This window comes from Leptopilina boulardi, unplaced genomic scaffold, assembly GCF_019393585.1.
Source record: "Leptopilina boulardi isolate dan_hultmark-lab unplaced genomic scaffold, ZJU_Lbou_2.1 LbouV2_2, whole genome shotgun sequence".
Lineage (NCBI taxonomy): Eukaryota > Metazoa > Arthropoda > Insecta > Hymenoptera > Figitidae > Leptopilina > Leptopilina boulardi.
The window spans coordinates 286,807-304,503 of NW_026137751.1; the positions used below are offsets into that span (position 1 = coordinate 286,807).

Sequence of the window (17,697 nt, forward strand, 5' to 3'; positions counted from 1 at the left end):
CAAAATGTGAGAGGTCTCAGAACGAAATTGGATGCCTTACGCCATAGTCTGTCTTCAACAATGTATGACATTTTTGTATTCACTGAAACATGGTTAAATAATGACTTCCGTAAATTCAATTGAACATTTACTGGTGAAATGTCACATAAATTCTGATATTTATATTTTTTGTGCCTTTTATATACCTCCAAATTCTGACATAAATATTTATATTACAGTTAACAAAATTTTAGAAAATGTTGCTTTGTTATATCCACATGCCGTATTATGTATCTTGGGTGATTTCAACACACCTTTTATCTGTTGGGATTATAACTCAAATCTTAATTTGGCTAATAGTTGTTTGCCGGGTTCTTCACTATCTCAAAGAAAAATTGCAGATAATATTTTTGAGTTATTAAACTATTTAAATTTGAGGCAATTAAACGCTTTTACTAATAGTTGTAATACGATCTTAGATCTTATATTTTACAATTCATACAACTATACGCTAACTTTGGCGATCGATATAATTGTTCCAATCGATGTATTACATCCTCCAATTTTGTTTACGATTAATACTGATTATGTGCACTTATCTACTGCTTCGAATTCTCGCTTATATAAGTATGACTTTAAAAATGCGAATTATGCTGGATTTATGTCTTTTTTGGTAATATTGATTGGGGTACTTGTCTAAATAACACTGATGTTAATTTTGCTTTAAATATTTTTTATGAATACGTTTATACAGCATTTGAATTTTTTGTTCCAATTAAAGTAATTTTTCATAATAAAAATCCTTCTTGGATTAGCCAAGACTTAAAGCGTATTACTTGTTTTAAAAAAATTGCGCATAGGAGGTATAAACAAAATAGTACTAAATACAATTATAATACTTTCTCAAGCTTAAGGTCAGAATGTAAAAAATTGTCAAAATTTTGCTATGATTCTTATATTGTGAACATTGAAAAGTCATTGCTAGATTGTCCAAAAATGTTTTGGAACTTTGCGAATGCTTCACGTAATGATAGTGGTATACCCAAGATAATGAAATTGTTAGATGTTGAAGTCGACAACGATAGAGATATTGCCAATTTATTTGCGGAATTTTTTAAGAATGTTTATCATGATAGTTTAAATAACAGTAACAATTCTAACTCTGATTTTTCAAATTTTAATAATTTACATTCTGTGTTAATTAAAAGATCAGACATTCGTATTAAACTTAAAGGTCTTGATGGTAATAAGGGGGCGGGACCTGATGATATCCCCCTTTCTTTCTTAAAATCTTGTCATGAGTACTTTATTGAGCCACATTATATACTATTTAATATGTCACTAAAGTCGGGAATTTTTCCCTCCGAATGGAAAAAAGGTGTTCTTGTTCCAGTTTACAAATCTGGTAATAAAAACGATATATCGAATTACAGACCAATAATAATTCTTGTTTTTTTCATTTTGGCCTAAATGGCTTTTAGTTTATTGCAAGAATTGACATAAAAATGTGACGCGTTTCGACACAGAATTCTGTGTCCTCATCAGATGCATTTCTGCAAAGATTAATTTTTTTAAAATTTTTTGCAAACGAAGATTAAAGTCGTTTTTAAAACCATAAATAAACTTGAAAATAATATACTAAAATTGCCCAAAGACTGTTTTCCCAATTTTGAAAAAATTAATTTAGTTTATAAAATAAATTGTAAAAATTGTAATTCATGTTATGTAGGTCAGACATCACAGCATCTAAAGAATAGAATATCTAGACACAAATATCAGGAGTCGATTAAAAGTAAAGAAACAGCCCTTTGTAAACATTCAACGGAATTAAAACATCAGTTTAACTTTTCATCAAATGATGTTAAAATTTTATATTCCGAAAAAAATTTACGAAAACGAAAAATTATAGAAATGTATTATATTTTAAAAGAAAATAGTTCAATTAACTTTAAAACTGATGTTGAAAAGTTAAGTTATATTTATTTACAGTTATCAGTTAATGTTTGTGAACCGACCTTTATACTTTTAGCACTTTTTATATGAACCTTGGCTTGACACCGTTCTGATTCTCAATACTAAATCTGTTTTTCATTGACCTTTCTAACCAACAAAATTGAAACACATGTCAAACATGTGTTTCAAAAAAGTTTTATTTTTAATTTTAAATTTTCCAAAAAAATTTTTTTAAATCAATATATATAAAATAAAAAATCTTTTCAATTCAACTTTCAAAATTAATTAAAGGTAAATTTTTGATAATTAGATAAAATATTTTAAGTAATAGCTGGTTCTTACAGTTTTACATTTTTACAGATGATTAAAATTATTATATGTAAATAAAATAAACAAAATTAAACAGACGTGACAATGTCGGTATGTATTCTTCGAAAGAAAAAAAGAACTTTAATCTTCGTTTGAAAAAAATTCTAAAAAAATTTATCTTTGCAGAAATGCATCTGATGAGGACACAGAATTCTGTGTCGAAACGCGTCACATTTTTATGTCAATTCTTGCAATAAACTAAAAGCCATTTAGGCCAAAATGAAAAAAACATCTTTTAATTGAAATATATTGGCTTTAACCTAAAAATTTTAATAATAATTCTTAGCTCTATATCAAAAATATTTGAAAGCTTGATTTATGATATTATTTACAGTCATGTTTCACATTCTGTAATTTTACAACAACATGGCTTTATGAAGAAACGTTTAATAATTACAAATCTAACATGTTTTACTGAATTTTTATTTGAAAACGTTGGGGATGGCAAACAAGTTGATGTAATATACACTGATTTCTCTAAGGCATTTGATAAAGTTGATCATTGTTTACTACTAGATATACTAGACACATTTGGATTCACTCGCGGGTTTATATTGTGGTTCGGTAGTTATCTTAAAGATCGTTACTTGTCTGTACGTGTAAATAACGAATACGCGTTACCATTTATAGCTAATTCTGGTGTTCCTCAGGGATCTCACCTAGGACCTCTTCTCTTTTTGTTATACATTATTAATGTAGATAAGTCAATATTGCATTACAATTTTTCATTATTTGCGGATGATCTAAAAATCTATAAAGTTTTTACGTGTAATGATGATTGTTCTGATGTACAAAATGATCTTAACAATCTCGTGAGATGGTCTGCTGATATAAGGCTTACTCTCAATGTTAAGAAATGTAGTGTAATATCTTTCTTTAGACATGAAAATCCAATTTTGTATAACTATGCTGTAGGCAGTGAACAATTGAGAAGGGTTTCCAACCTGAGTGACTTGGGGGTCACTTTTTCATCTAATCTAAGGTTTGATACTCATATTGCTAATACTGTTAACGCGGCACTTAAAGTGTTTGGCTCAATCCAAAGAAATGCGTGTCATTTTAAGAACAAAATTAGAATTTGCAATAGCAATATGGGTCCCATACCAAGAGTACCAATTGTTAAAATTAGAGCGTGTACAAAATAAATTTCTCCGTTTTGCAGCAAGATAAGTTGGTGTATATTACAACATACTCAGTCATGATTATACAGATTTAAGAAAAATACAAATGGTTCCAAAATTCTACTCCAGAATTATTTTTTTGGACCTGCTATTATTGTTCAAGATTATTAACAGATTAATCGATTGTCCATCGATATTGTCAAGCATAAATTTTATTGTTCCTTCAAAAGGTTTAAGAAATCAAAAACAGTTCAGAGTTAAATTCAATAAATCTAACTATTTAGACAACAGTATTATTAACAGAATTTGTACTAGAGGTAACGAGTACTGTCACGCGTTAGACTTCTTTGGTATATCTTTAGGCAAATTCACAAACGACCTACGAAAATTAGTTTTGTATTAGTCTATAAGTCACCTACATGATTTCGTCATTTTGTGATTACATTCATTATACCTTCTTATACCCTTATACCCTATACCCTTAAGTGCTTTTGCACTAAAGGGCATTTTTAACTTTTTATTTGTAAGTCCGTACATTGTAATTAAATAATTAAATAAATAATTAAAAATAAATACTTTAAAAATCTAATTTTTAAAGATGAAAAAATGAGAAAAAAAAGGTTTCTTTCTTAATCTTTTTCCCATTGTTTTGCAAGATTTTAGCAATGATATATGTTATTAAAAAAAGTATGGGAAAGGCTCATAAGCAATGGTTTTTGAGCTTTTTGCAATTCTTTAAAGTATGGGATAAAACTTAAAAACAATGGCGAAAATCTTCTCCCATCTTTTGCCAGCTTTTGATAGCTTTTTCTTATAGTTCGTTTTCACGCGGGTAGGATTCAAGAAAAACTAAGAAGTCTTGATATTAACAAGGGTGCAGGTCCCGATGATATTCCTCCCTTCCTTTTAAAATCATGTTCGTCTTCCTTCATTCAACCTCTCTACATTATTTTTAATTTATCTCTCAAATTGGGTATTTTTCCATCAGAATGGAAAAAGGGAATTATCGTCCCAATATACAAGTCTGGGAACAGGAATGAGATTGATAACTATCGACCAATAACGATTCTTGACTCTATTTCTAAAGTGATTGAAAGTATCATTTACGATATAATTTATAGTTATGTATCACATTCAATCATTCCTCAACAACACGGATTTGTAAAGGAAAGGTCAACCGTTACCAATCTCACGTCCTTTTCAGGATTTTTATTGAATAATATGGGGCAGGGTAGACAGGTGGATGTTGTTTATACGGACTTTTCTAAGGCCTTTGATAAAGTTGAACATTCTATATTGCTGTCGAAACTCTATTCTTTTGATTTTACTGATTTCTTTATCAAATGGTTCAGTAGTTATCTTAAAGATCGTTTTTTATCAGTCCGTGTAAATAGTGATTATTCGCTGTCTTTCTGCGCTACATCAGGGGTTCCGCAGGGATCACATTTGGGCCCACTTCTATTTCTTTTACAAATTAATGATATCGCTGATTCAATTATGCATTGTGTATACCTCTTATACGCGGATGACCTTAAAATATTTAGGATCATCACAAGTGAGAACGATTGCAAGTTGGTTCAGGCAGACATTAATAACTTATTAAAATGGTCAATTGATAATAAACTTAGTCTTAACCCTAAAAAATGTAGTGTTATATCTTTTTTTAGAAGTAATAGTTTTATCGATAATAAATATGTTATTGATAAAACTTAACTGCAAAGAGTCTTTGTCATAAATGATCTTGGAGTTAACTTTTGCTCCAACTTGGATTTTGAATTTTACATTACTGAAGTTGTAAATAAATCACTTAAAGTGCTTGGCTTCATTGTTAGAAACGCGTCTTATTTTAAGAATATAACGGTACTTAAATCAATATTCTTTGTTTTTGTTAGATCTCTTTTTGAATCTGCAGTATTGATTTGGGAATCTTATCAGGATACTAAAAATGGAGCGCGTACAAAACAGATTTATTCGCTTCGTAGCGAAGCAAGCCAACATATATTATGATTTTTTAGTCACAACTATACTAACCTAAGAAGAACCTTACTTATTCCCAAGTTTACATAAAGACTATTATATTTGGACCTTTTGTTTTTATTTATAATAATTAATGGTCTTTTAGATTGTCCATTTATTTTGACTATGCTGTTCCGTCCAAGAATTTCAGAAATTACAGTTTATTTAAGGTTAGAAGGTACAGAGCTAATTATGTTGAGAACTCTGTTTTAAATAGAATATGTTCTAGGGGAAATGAATATTGTGACCAACTCGATTTTTTTGGCGTTTCTCCAAGCAAATTTATTTGCGACCTTCGTAAATTGGTTCTGAAATATTAACTTTTTAATTTTTGATACTACCAACCAAATGAATATGATTTTGTTATAATTCTTTTTATTGTAGTGCATATGCACAAAAGGGCATTTTTTCTTTGTAAGCCTGTACACTGTTCTTAAATAAATAAATAAATAAAAAAAATTTTTTTTAATTAAAATATTTTTTTTTTTTAATAAAAAATAAATGTTTGTCACCAATATTTTTGATAAAAAAAATTTTTTTTAAATAAAATTTTTTTTTGGATAAAAAATAAATGTTTGCCAACAATATTTTAGATAAAAAAAATAAATTTTCACCAATTTATTTGAATAATTAATCAATTTCTTTGAATAATTAATCAATTTCTTTGATGAAATAATTCATTTTTTTCACAATTATTTACGTTTAAAATTAATTTTTTTCAAATGTTTTGATAAAAACAGTTAATTTTTTTACCAATAATATTTTTTTATTAAAATATTAATTATTTAAATATAATAATACATTATTTTACTAATATTTCGGTTGAACAAATAATTTTGCTTTGATAAAAAAAATATAGAAAAAATTTAAAGAAAAGAAAATAAGAGTACTGCAATCTACCTTCTAAAAAGCGCGGCTCTATTGATTTTATCGACAAATGTTGACAATCAACTGCAATATATTGAAATTAATAAAAACATAAAAAATTTATAATTATTCAACAATAATCATCTTAAAATGCATAAAACTTACTGATTTTAATATTTATTTTATCATTTTTATACATTTTAGATAAAATTTCAATTTCGATTTCGTGCTCCACGAATGCTCTGCCAATTGCGTGGAGCATTCGCGTCATACAATCCGTCAGGGGTGTTTCTCATATAATAAATGTTTAATGTGCTTCAAAAAAAATTGAGGTCGTCATCTGTAATAAATTCTGTAAGCAATAACTATTCTTATATATAAAATATATTTTCAATCATTTTTCATTCGAGTTATTCTCATCTATTTGAATTGATATAAATAGAATTTTTTATTATTTTAATTTGATTAAAAAAATATTAAATAAAATTAAAAGTTATAATGTTTAATTATTTTTTAAATAGAATATATAAAAGTTCCATGACACAATTATTTTTGACTAACATTTTAATGATTTAGCAATATAAAGTTTCCTTTAAAGTTACAAGTGTTTAAGTTTAAGTGATAAGAACCAAAATAATAACACGAAATTCATATTCTATTGAATATAATTTTCCAAAGAAATTTTCAAAACAAATGAATCTATTTATCTAAGAGTTTAAAATATTGAACAAATCTGATTATAATATGAATTTATATTTATTTTGAATATATACAGTATAATTTTCTAATATTTTTTTATAAATATTATAAATTCTAAACAAAATTTTTTTTAAAATGAGCTTGAGAAAATTGAACATTTTAAATATCTGAGAATTAAATTAAATTAAGAATAATTGAGAAATGCACGTTTTAAAATATTTAAAAAAACTTTTAAAAAAACATAAATTTATATATTTTTTAAAATATAACAATGTTTTTGCAAATATTAAATTTATATCTGAAGTGTATTATTTCTTTTAGTTGTTCATTTTTCCAAAACAACTTTGTCCCCATCTATAGTAAATGAAAATAATCAGGTGAATCAAAAACCTACAGATTCAAATTAGGTATTTTTAATTGAAGTCCAACTTATAATATTTATTTAATAATGAAAATTTGTGTTATTAATGTTTTATACTTTTCTTTTTATTAAATTTAATATTGTATATTGTGTTATACTCAGATAACTGCAGCAGCTAATTCAAAAGATTATAAGGAGGTAAATATAGCCTATTTGTATTACTTTTATATTAATTTAATAATTAATTTCAAAGTGCAATTCGGTTATTTTTTTTAGACCTTGTCAACATTTTTGAACAATAATAATGAAGAGGGAAAGGAAATATTAATTTCCTATCAACAAAATGGAAAATTATTAATTTCAAAAACTCGTAAAGCTTTGGTTGATTTGATTATTCGCAGAGAAAAAAATGAGGTTTTAAAAAACTTGAAACGTGGAGAAAAATTGGAGTCCTGGAGCATTTCAAAATCGCGGTTTACAGAATTATCTTTAGAAATTAAAACGCTATTTGATGGAGAATCAGCTTCCACATATTATGTTCCATTTTCTTGTGAACAAGGAAATCATTTAGATGCTGGAGGGAATTTGTATGCTCATCATTATGCACAAAGTTTGATGCGAGTGTCAGGTATTCTTATTGGAAGTAAAAAAAAAAGAAACCGCAATTCAATCACAAAATATTGTTTTAGGTTAGTATTGATAAGCTAAATCATACTAATATTAAATTTATATACTATCAAATTATGCAAGTAAGATATATTTATTATATTTACAGATTAAATTGGATTTTAACAAAGGCAACGAAAATACTTCGTCAAAGCTTTTTCAAAAGTGGCAAAAAATTAGAGGATACTTGATTAATAAATTACAAACAGTAAAATCAACAACTATTGAAGATGCAGCACTTTTAAGAGTCATCACAGGATTATCGTGTGGTATATAATGTCATTAAAACTGAGGGATCCACTTAACGCAAGAGACAATTATGTTACATCCACATGACAGAACTATTTTAATTCGTAATACTTTGTACTAACAAATTAGTTATAAAAAATTTAAATCTCAAATAATTGTAGTACGACTTTTTCACTTTTTTAGAGAAACAAGATGTTATTATTTACCATTTATTGCATTACATTACAACGTCAGACAAGAGGAAAAGTAATGACTATCAATCACTGAATGTTTTAGAATTTCGAAGATTAAGTGTTTTTGAAAAAAGAAGTGGCTATCTTCTGCATGTTGAAGTAAGCAGTTAATTTAAAGATTCAAATAATTTTGATAGAATAATTTTTTAGAATACAACGGAACTAGAGACTAAATTGACTGAACTCAGGAATTCATTGAAGTCTAGAAATTTAAAACTTCAACCTCTAATTGCAATAGTTTCTGGAGAAAGGCTTTCTACACACAGTCGCGTTTTACAAGGAGAAAAAAAATTTTAAATTCTGTTTAGATCTCGAAAAAACACAATCAAATTTATGTAAAAAATTTAGATAATTTTTAATTTTACTAGTTATAAACGGGAAAAAATAATTTATTTAAATCTTTGCTGGATTAAAACCAAATATTGTTTTTGTTAAAAATTTTTGTTTATACGCTGTTAAATTTTAAACAAAAAAGTCAGCCAAAATGAAATGTTTCGCTTGTGATTTAGAATATTAAAGCAATGAATCGCTTTTAAAACATATCGAACTAGTTTATAGTTCAGTCAAATCATTTAAATGTTCAGAAGCAATTTGTAACAGAAATTTCAAGTTATTAAAATAATATAATAAACACAGAAAAACTAATCATGCTCCAAAGAATGCTTATGAAATAGTTTCTACTATAATACAAGAAGAATTGCAAATAAATTCAGAAAAATCAATTGATAATGAGACATCGTCAGCATCATCAGTAGATAAAATTTTAATGGAAATTAATAACTCTAATGAAGATGATGGCATTTCCGATTCTAAGGACGACTTGGATTTCTATCTGAAACAACCCAGTTAAAAAAAAACCATTATTCTACTCAAATGTAAGTAAGGAGCAATTACTTTTTGTTGCAAAATTACATAAGTGTCCAGATCTTACGAGAAAAAGAGTTAATGAAATTATACAAAATACGTCTGATTTAATGCAATCATCAGTAAATGTTATAAAAAATGAAATTCACAATATGTTAGCTACTTTTCCGAATAGCTCGGATGCTTTATCGAACATTGACAACATTGTAGATAAATTTTCAAATCCTTCTCAAAATTTAAAACCGAAGCACAACGTTTTGCTCAATTCAAAAATTCAGACACTTTTATAATGCCGGAAAGTTTTATTTTAAAGGAAAAAGAACAAATTAAAGAGAAAAATGGTGTAAAAATTATAAAATATGTACCTATTGTAGCTAAATTTACCCCGCTGTCTAAAGTTTTTAAAAAACTTTTGGAGTTACCTTTTGTTTGTGACAAAATTATGGAATATCGAGGAACACTTCTAAAAAACGAAGAAACTATGACAAATAACATACAAGGGCCGTATTGGAAAAAAAGGATTGCTAACTATGGGGATAAAATTGTTATTCTTTTTGATCTGTTTTTTAATGACTATGAGACGAATAACTCCTTAGGTAGTCACAAAGATAAAGGAAATTGTGGTGCTTTTTATGGTCTCTTATCTATCCTACGCCCAGAATATCAATCAAAACTCGAAAATATTTTCCTGTTCATGTTATTTAATACACGTAATCGTTCATTATTTATAAACAAAATAGTTTTTTCTAAGGCCGTCGATGAAATTAATTTGATGCAAACAAAAGGAATAACAATTACTCATCCCATACCAATTTTTCTTGTATTAGCACTCATAAGAGGAGATAATTTAGGTATTCAAACCTTATTCGGACTTAATGAATGTTTTCGCTCAACTTTTTTTGTAGATTTTGTCTTACAAAATTTGAGGATATCAATTCTACCTTTAAGGCAATAGATCATTGATTAGAAATGTGTGCCTCATCATTGGTCATTCAATGCCCCTAGAAACTGACTGTTATAATTTGCTAAAAATGCTAAAAAGTATTGTTGAAATTGTTGTGAGTCCAATTATTCATGTTCAAACTCCAATGCTTTTAAATACTCTAATTACAGAGTATTTGAGTTTGCATAACGAATTATTTCCAGGGAAATTAAGACCGAAGCACCATTTTTTACAACATTATTGTGAAGTAATGATTAACATAGGTCCACTTTGTAAAGTTAATTGTATGCGTCTAGACGAAACACATCATGTGGGTAAAGTAACATCGCATGTTGCTATTAGTATAGTCAATGTTTGTCGCACCATCGCTTTAAAGGCGGTTCCAGAATAGGTGCAAAAGCCAAGTACAAGTGCAAGTCCAAATGCAAATCCCATGAGTGCAAGAGAGAAAGGTAGTCTATTTATCTCTCTTGCATTCATGGGATTTGCATTTTGACTTGCACTTGTACTTGTCTGTTGCACCTATTCTGGAACCGCCTTCAAGCATCAATTAATGCTCAATTATCGTCTACTGTGTGACGAATCATTTCCAAGAATATTAAAAATGTCAAAAATGTAATTTCGGAAATGTTACCAAATATTAATGAATTTTATCATTTAATATGGACTCCATCTTCGAATACTTTGGGTGTTACTGAGTCGGTAAACTTATATGATAAAAAAATAACTAGAGATAATGTTATTGTACTATTTAAAGAGGAAGGTCCGAAATTCTTTGAAATTTATATTTTTATTGTAAATGAAAACAATAACTTTCAAGTTGTTACTCAGCGTTTAAATGAATGTTTTTTATTGATCATTTTCAAGCTTTTAAAATATATCATAAAAGCAATTTTTCTTGGCATGTATTATCATCTTCAGAAATGATAAATAGTAAAATTACTACACTTCACAAATTGCGCGACGGACATTAATATTTTCAAAAAAATTGGATGTGATTTTTCACATTATTGTATTATTATAAAATAATAAAAAAAAAAAAAAATATGATGGCAAATTAAACTTTTTTATTTATTCCTTATTAAAAAATGGGATTTCATAATAAGTATTTTCATTTAATATTAAATATTTTATATATTTTATTATTATTAGTTGATTATTGTTTATTTGAAAATTTAAAATAATTTATTTTAAAACTTTCCTTTTATGATTGTCTTCATCACATCAAAAAATCTGTTATTCTATAAATTTCAATATAATTTGTAGTCTATTTAGTTATTTATTACAATATAAAATAAATTACTATTTCTTCTGCTAAATAATTTTTAACTTTATTTTTATTCTGTTTTTTTAAATAAATATTTTTGTTATAGTTTTTTTATTTTAAATTAAAAACTTGAATGAAATTTTTAATTTCTAAACCATAATTAATTGACCTAAATATATTTTATTCCATTAAGAGTCAATAATAAAATTATAAAAGTAAAATAAATTATTTATTCACTTCACAAGCGTTTCTCACAAGTTGTGAATTTTTCTGCTACTTGATATATAAGGACTTGATATATAAGATACCCGTGTCTGGCCGTTTTGCTAGTTCAGGTCATTTTTTGCTTTTAGGGGTAAAAACAACCCTTAAATGAAAGGTGATAGGAAATCTTGTACAAATTAATAATTTTTTATGAAACCTTGTATCTCGGGGTTTTCCGGGTCGCTGATTACGAATCTGATGTTATATTTTCAAAATTCAAAATGGCGGATCCAATATGGCGATCGAAATTTATAAAAATTCACCAATTTATTTGAAAGTTGTTACTTAGGGGTTTTGGGGTCGCTGATAACGAATATGATGTCAGATTTTGAAAATGCAAAATGGCGGATCGAATATGGCGGTCGAAATTTATAAATATTTATTATTTTTTGTAAAACTTGGTATCTAGGGGTTTTTGGGGTCGCTGAGTACGAATCTGAAGTCAGATTTTTAAAATTCAAAATGGCAGATTCAATATGGCGGTCGAAATTTATAAAAGTTCATCGAATTCACTTGAAACTTGTTACTTAAAGGTTTTTGGGGTCGCTGATAACGAATTCGATGTCGTATTTTCAAAATTCAAAATGGCGGATCGAATATGGTAGTCGAAATTTTTAAATGTTATTAGTTTTTTATAAAACTTCGTATCTCTGGCTTTTTGGGGTCGCTGAGTACGAATCTGATTGTAGATTTTTAAAATTCAATATGGCACACTCAATATAACGGTTGAAATTTATAAAAATTGTTAATTTTTTATAAAACTTCGTATCTAAGTCCTTTCGGCGTCTCTGAGTACGAAAATGATGTCAGATAAGAATAATAAAAACGCCAAATCTAATAAAGGTGACGATCACAAATCTGAAAAATAATTTGGAAAATTTAAATGTTCGATTAATTTTTTGTTAAAATTTGCAAGCCAACATTTTAAAATTTTTATTTTAAGTGATTTTTAATAAATTAAGTTTCTATTAGAATTAATAAATTAAAAAGGTTATAATCAAAATTTATTAAACAAATATAATGCACTAAAATAAAATTAATAGAAGCATTTCATAACAACTCTTGTATTACGTTTGTGTAAATTTTAGACTCTTATTTTTACGATTTAAAGATTCGACCACCATATTGGATTCGTCATTTTGAATTTTGAAAATCTGACATCATATTCGTAATCAGCGACCCCAAAAACCCCTAAGAAACAACTTTCAAATGAATTGGTGAATTTTTCTAAATTTCGACCGCCATATTGGATCCGCCATTTTGAATATCTGACATCAGATTCGTAATCAGCGACCCGGAAAATCCCGAGATACCAGGTGTCATAAAAAATTATTTATTTGTACAAGATTTCCTATCACCTTTCATTTAAGGGTTGTTTTTACCCCTAAAAGCAAAAAATGACCTGATCTAGCAAAACGGCCAGACACGGGTATCTTTTTTTTGGTCCTAGTTTCTGAAAATCATTGATTTTTTCGTGTGTGAAAAAAAAAGTTGAATTTTGTCGGACGGTGTAATAGTTATGTCATATTTTGTAAGTGATACATATATGTTAAAAAAATTAGTGGAATTCCATTTAAAAAGTTAGTTCTTAAGGGGGGGGTATAGTTAATTCGGTGAAAATAATGCATACTTTTAAGAATTTTTTTTGGCGATACAAAGAAAGTTAATATATTTATTAAATTTTTATATAATAGTACAACATTTGAACAGTATTTCACCAAATTTTCATTGCAAAATATTGCGAATTGAGCGAGTAAGAGCAAATCTCCTCAGGCGCTTGCAAAAAAAGTTATTTTACGGTGTACACTCTAACTCGCAACAGAATCATCTAAAACAAAAAAACCAAGATGCATTAGTCAAAGGAGATGTTTCTCGAGGTAACGCTCGGAGGATTTTTTTTTTTTTCATTTTTCGATTTTTCGTAACACATAAAGGCCAAAAAACCGATTTTTTCTATAAAAAATCGACGAATTTGTTATTGTAAAATGAGTAATTTTTTAAAAAACAAAAAAAGCTCCCAGGGTTACCTCGAGAAACATCTCCTTTGACTAATGCATCTTGGTTTTTTTGTTTTGGATGATTCTGTTGCGAGTTAGAGTGTACACCGTAAAGTAACTTTTTTTGCAAGCGCCTGAGGAGATTTGCTCTTACTCGCTCAATTTGCAATATTTTGCAATGAAAATTTGGTGAAATACTGTTCAAATGTTGTACTATTATATAAAAATTTAATAAATATATTAACTTTCTTTGTATCGCCAAAAAAAATTCTTAAAAGTATGCATTATTTTCACCGAATTAACTATACCCCCCCCTTAACGTGAAAAGAATATGCCAATAGTTGAAATTTGTTATATTAATTGCCATAATAAAAAAATTAAGGTGAAACACGACTCCCCATTCTCTACCACATTACACATGTTTTACCCATATTAACAATTTTCACGCGGGAAGGACTCGCTTAAAATATAGCATTGTTCCAGATCAAATTTGTATGCCTCCAAATAGATATAATCCAAAACTATCCCTAGATGTAAGAAAAGATAACCCTCATGTAAGATATAAACCCTTTTGCACAGAAACAGATATCAGAAATTTTTTTTTCTCGATTTTTAAAATTCAGATTTTTTCCAGAAATGATTTTTTATTTTTGTATGATTTTTTAACCAAAATAACCCCTATTTAAAAATTTTTTTTTTACGAGGGAAGTGGAAAATCTGCATAACCCTGGAGGTCTACTTCCATGTCAGATACCTGGAGCCCGTACTCTCAGGTTATGTGGGGATGACCGCTCTTGTTCTGGTCGACCCACTAAAAACCACACCCTTTTTGAGACTTTAACTCCACTGGCGGAACTGCTATTAAGCTTTATACATCGCCAGTGGAAATCTCCTTAACGTTGCTCTCGGTCCTAAATCCTTAACTGAGTGCCAGCGCCAGAAGAAGGAGAGCCAGTTAAGGTCTCCCCCGTCCCGCGCGTGCACCCAGCCGAGCAGCAGAATTTCTCCGTATTAACCTCCTCCTGTCATCCTCCTTCGTCCTCATTACAGTTGTAATGAAGGATTCTACTCTTCTCCAAGAGTCCGCGCTCTGCAACATGATAGAAACCATGTTCTCGGATGTGACTTCAGTGCCCACAGCCAAGAACATGGCTTGCCTGAGTTCACGCCAGTGCCCGCAGAAAAAGAGCGTGTGCTCCGCGTCGTCAGTGTGTATTGCTTCGTCGACACCCGAACCGTTGCAATACACACATCTCGCTTCTGCTTCTATTTTAAATCGATAAAAATACTGTCTGAAAGAACCATGACCTGACAACGCTTGTGTAAGGTAGTAGCCAACTTCACCTTGTTTCCCATCTAACCATGTGGCGAGGAGGGGAATCAGGCGGTAGGTCCACCTACCTTTAGACTCCCCATCCCATCTCTCCTGCCATTTCTGAACGAGTCTACTTCTGGACTCTCTGCGTATTATCGCTTTGAGTCTATCGCTATGCTCTGAAGTACCCGCCAAATCTTTCTTAAGATGGAAGATCTGCTTCCTTTCCATCGCCAATAAATCCATTGGCGGTAATCCAGCGAGTACCAGAACAGCGCAAGTAGACACCGTTCTGAAGGCTGACACAATTCTCCATGCCGGGTCTCTCTGGACCACGAGGAGCCGGTCAGAGATGCTGTGGAACTTTACAGTGGTTCCACATGTATGCGAAGTCGTACAGTCGTTGCGAGCCCCGTATCCCCACTGCGCCATCTACTCAATACACTCCCCTTCTGACGTCACGGAGGGGAGTGCATTGAGTAGATGGCGCAGTGGGGATACGGGGCTCGCAACGACTATACGACTTCGCATACATGTGTAACCGCTGTTAGGGCCGAAACCCAAACAGGGGCAGCCTAAAGCAGCTTTGATTGACCATATTCGCTACCAAGGTTCCTCTCCTGTCTAGACGGCTCTCTCCCCATTCCGGCGACTTACTATTGAAGTCTCCCGCAATGCGGACATCACTGCCGAAAGCTCTAACGCTTTCTTCAAGAGCTTGAATCTCGGCATCGAATTTTTTAAAGGGATCGTTTGGAGAGAAGTAGCATCAAGAGATCTTGCGCGACTCTTCCTTTTCTGAGGTTAACCTGGAGAAATCTTAGCTCGGGACTATAGGTCCTGGAGCAACTTCCAGTAAACTGGGCAAGCCCTGCTCGCTGGAAGGTGTTTCAAATCCTTCATTCCACTTTCGGAACACGTAATGCATTTGGCTTCGCCTTTGCATTCCGTCTTCCGGTAGTCCGGACTGCCACACCTCCAGCAAGCAGCTTTCCTGTCGGGGCCAATGCATCCTCCGGCCAGGTGGCCGTACCAGAGGCATCTATAGCACCTCTCTACTTCCAACCTGGCACTAACTCTGCAGTTGACCCAGCCAATCTTCACTCTTCCGGTCGCAAGAAGGTATTCTGCTTCCGTTTCCGGGAGTCGCAGAATCGCCATCTTGTTGTGACCATACCGAGTGAGACTTGGCATTGCACCTCAAGGTTTGGCTTGCCCAGTTTTACCCGGACTGCCTCTACCACCTCTGCATCGACGATGGTCTCGTCGAGGTCTACTATTTCTACCGACCAACGCGTAGGACTGGCCGTAATTTGCGGATACCCTGATGGCCTCCGTCCCTCTAGACCTCTTACCTGGGGGTCGTCCCGCTTTAATGCTTGACGACTCCCTGGCTTCTTCTGTGGTCCTTTTTTCTTTCTTCTTCTTCTTTTTCTTTTTGACTTCTTTCCAGGTCTCAGAATCGACCTGGGAAGAAGTCTATTTGTTTTCCTTTGTCGCTATGACAACAGGCGAGTTTTCCTTTACGGCCAACTCGCCTGTTTTGCCCTTCGTCATTACCCCTATCTCTGAGGAAGTTTTCGAGGCATCTCGTTTTTTAGGGTTTCGTGGCCCATGGCCGAAAGCCTTATAGTTTCACTTTGGCGTCCGTCTGTCCGTAGTATATTTTGGGGCACCACAGCTTCCAAATCAAATTTTAGGGCACAGATGCCAAATTAAAATTTTGGGGCACCACAGATCCCAAATTAAAATTTTGGGGGCCCACAGATCCAAAATTAAACTTTTGGGGCACCACAGATCCCAAATTAAAATTTTGGGGCCCCACAGATCCCAAATTAAACTTTTGAGGCACCACAGATCCCAAATTCGAATTTTGGGCAAACATAGCTTCCAAATTCGAATTTTGGGGCACCACAGATCCCAAATTCAAATTTTGGGGGCCCACAGATCCCAAATTAAACTTTTGGGGCACCACAGATCCCAAATTCAAATTTTGGGGCCCCACAGATCCCAAATTAAACTTTTGAGGCACCACAGATCTCAAATTCGAATTTTGGGCAAACATAGCTTCCAAATTCGAATTTTAGGGCACCACAGATCCCAAATTCAAATTTTGGGCAAACATAGCTTCCAAATTCGAATTTTGGGGCACCACAGATCCCAAATTAAAATTTTGGGGCACCATAGCTCCCAAATTCAAATTTTGGGGCCCCACAGATCCCTAATGTCTATTTACTGAATGGACATTTTCCCGAATGGACATTACATGTCCCATTAGTTAACATGCCCCTATAATTAACATAATTGACATGTCCCTATAGTTGACATGTCCCAGTAGTTGACATTAAAATTTAAAGCGCCACGAAACCCTAGATGTAGGCGCAATTGCGCCTAGTTCTATTCCTATTTTTTCCTTTTCCCGAAATCGGAGTCGCCAGGGACTTTACCCTTTGGTGACTCCGATTTCTCTTTTAAGAGAGGGAGTCAGCCTCCTCCATCTTTCGGAGGAAGCTCGCTGCTCCCTACTCCTTTGC

The 17,697-nt window shown here is 31.1% G+C and overlaps 1 protein-coding gene and 2 long non-coding RNA genes across 3 annotated transcripts in view; all 3 read left to right on the top strand.

The window, feature by feature from the left end:
- The window catches only part of LOC127278228 (furin-like protease 1, isoforms 1/1-X/2), a 780,368-nt gene that overhangs the window by 247,726 nt on the left and 514,945 nt on the right, over positions 1 to 17,697 (top strand). The window lies entirely within an intron of this gene.
- On the top strand, positions 2,176 to 2,491 carry LOC127278225 (uncharacterized). Its single transcript, XR_007842465.1, has 3 exons — positions 2,176 to 2,223; positions 2,293 to 2,352; positions 2,428 to 2,491. It is a non-coding gene; the product is annotated as an uncharacterized LOC127278225 (long non-coding RNA).
- Positions 7,394 to 8,958, top strand: LOC127278223 (uncharacterized). Its single transcript, XR_007842463.1, has 4 exons — positions 7,394 to 7,563; positions 7,642 to 8,054; positions 8,141 to 8,384; positions 8,464 to 8,958. It is a non-coding gene; the product is annotated as an uncharacterized LOC127278223 (long non-coding RNA).